The following is a 3,050-nucleotide window of genomic DNA, read 5'->3' on the forward strand; positions in this document are numbered from 1 at the left end:
TACTGTTTCACAGTTGATTTAAAATGAGTGGTTCACTTCAACATTTAGAAATGGTATGAACTAAACACACTTTTGATTTATCAAGATATTGTAAAATAGTGATGATAATATAAAAGTAGAGTGTTATTTCAATTGATTACTTCAGGATACAATTAGACAGTCTCTGGATGAGCTAATTTGTATTTCTGGATTCAAATCAATGAAATAACAGTTCTTGTCCCATGAAGGTCCTCAGAGGCAGGTTTTGGTCGGAGGCCGAGTCCACTACACTTCATTGCTGGTTGCTTCCTTGTAGCTTATAATTGGGACATGTATTATGGCATAATGTGGAAGGTCATTGCCGCTAGTTAGGCTCACTTTTGGCTTTGAGTCTTTTGTCCACTGTCTTAATTGATTTATATCCAGTTGATACTCGCTCCCTGCTAGTTTCTTTAAAGTTTTTCTGAAAGATGAGTTATGGATCTTATATTTGTGATTGGTGAATACCAACAACCCGTCGGCATCTACTGTCAAAGGGCTTCCTTTCAGCCTACACACCCGGGTCCCATTTTGGAATGGTATGATTTGTATTTCCTTGGGTAAAGGTTTAAGGGTTTCAGTCAGAGGGAATTTTGGCACGCCTTTTGGTAACGACTTAATTTTCTCTTTCAGCCTCGCTTTGGGCTCTTTTTCATCTTTTTGGTTGGATTTTGGTTCAAGCTTTGGTTACCGATGTTTCTCTTTAGATTCCTTTTTTCTGGGGGTTTCGTTGGGTATTCCTGAGGAACCCTCTCCCGGGTCCTCTTTCTTATCTCTTTGATTATCACTTGGCTCTAACTTTTGTTGCGTCTTTGTTTTTCCTAGGGGTCCCATGTTCAACTCCTTTCCACTTGTCCAATGCTGGCTCAGTTTTTCTGCTAGACTTCGGGCAATCCCACATAGCAGACTGACCTGGCCCGGATCTGTCATTCTGCTGGCACATCCGGCAAACTTCTGGCATGGCAAATTGGCTGTCAACCAGACGTGGGCCAGGTCTGGCAATGATGGCACGGTTCACATGAGGCATGCAACACCTGGGCCAGTGATGGTTTAGCTTGATGTGGGCCACATCTGTTTATGCCAAATATGGGCCAGTTATGGAAGTAGCTATGTCACCCATGTGACAATTGTCAATTCATCTTCTCATAAGTCGAAAAGTGACGAAAATATTAAGAAATGTGTATATGTTTATCAGGTGAAAGGACTTTTAGCCAAAATAATAAAATCGTTTAAGGACATACCTCAACATTTAATTAAGTTTGTTTTCCAGTATATCATATTGGCAGCTGTCCTCCACCAGAGATCATAAATCATTAACTTAGTTTTTAAAGTTCAATAAAAATATATACTGTATATAATTAGTATTTGTGATAATATTTTCTACTTAATCAACCGTTGTTTTTTGTGTATCCAAATTATATTTGTAAATGTTATTCTAACCTTTCATTTTTTTTAAATATTTATTAAATGCCTTTTTTTTTGTAGTTTTAGTCATAATTCTAATGTGTAAATGAGTTTAAGATAGCCATTTGCTGCGTGTTTGGCCGTTTGCTGCATAGATATTTACTGCACGTTTGCACCTGTTGGCCACTGTAGAAATGACCCGCCACAAATCCCTCATACCAGAAGTTGACATGGTCCTGGTGGCGTATGTGACTAACTGCAGGCTTCAGCTCCGTCTCCATAGTAACGGGCTTGCGAGCTTGATCACTCGATTGTCTAGAACGTCGAACTGAACTAAATCCTTAAGTTTTTCACTTTTTTTTTTTACCCAAATAAATGATAAATAAATTTAATTCATGGCTTCTTTACCTTTGTATTGACAGAGAAAATATGTTGTTTTTTTGTCTTCGACGCTGAATACTGACAGACCATCGCAGTTCTATTTAAATATGTAAACACACTGTAGCTGTCTAATAAATCGGTAAACATAAATAAATGATTCCAAATGATGTGTTGGACAGTGAGGAGGTTCAAAATGGTTTTTAATTATATCTCTTCATTACAGTCCACTCGCATTTAATATAACATGACCTCCAAGTAGCTAGAATCACACAGGTCACAACTTATGATGGTTTTTATAATCCATGTGTACAGGACTATTAATGATGTCACAGTTCAATACACCTGTTTGTCAGAGTTCTGTCACCTCCTCACTACAGTCTGGATGCATTTCATAGAATATTTGACCATCAAATAGCTAACATCAGAAAATGTGACCTCACATTTTTGATCTGATTCAAATGGTTGTATTTTCTCCAAGTACTTTATTTATATTTTTTCTTTATATATTTTATGATGTCATGGCTAATTCAAGTATACATTATACTCACTTTGTCTCTCTCTTCAGAACTTTGCCTGGCCGCCGTACAGATAAATATAAAGGTACAGTTATTAACTTGACTCAAGAAGTGAAATCAAATTGACTCCACAATAGTGCAATATATTTTAAGATGCCTTGTACACATTGGTACTTTGCACTAATAATGTGAGAGGTTAAAATTTAATGAGAGTAAAATCTGGAATTTAAAATGATTAAATATCTTCATATAAAAAAGAATGATTTCAGATTTTTTTTTTTAAAAACAAGGTAAAATTTAATGGTATTTCAAATTCAAAGTTTTGTTTCTGAGTATTTAACTTTTTTATTTGAACACAAAACTCTTATACTCTTACACTTTTTTTGTAGGGCTGACTGGCTGTGAAACTGAAAGAATCAGAGTAGGGGTATGGAGGATACCACTCTACACCATCTCCAGCAAGGCAGCATCACTCTGCATCATCTCTAGGAAACCACCACTGCTCTGCATCATCGTCAGGAAGCCACCACCACTCTGCACCATCTCCATTGAGCCACCACCACTCTGCACCATGTCCATTGAGCCACAACCACTCTGCACCATCTCCAGGAAACCACCACCACTCTGCACCATCTCTAGGAAACCACCACTGCTCTGCATCATCTCCATTGAGCCACCACCACTCTGCATCATCTCCATTGAGCCACCACCACTCTGCACCATCTCCATTGA

The sequence above is a fragment of the Nematolebias whitei genome, chromosome 1 (genome assembly GCF_014905685.2).
Source record: "Nematolebias whitei isolate Nwh7 chromosome 1, NemWhi1, whole genome shotgun sequence".
Lineage (NCBI taxonomy): Eukaryota > Metazoa > Chordata > Actinopteri > Cyprinodontiformes > Rivulidae > Nematolebias > Nematolebias whitei.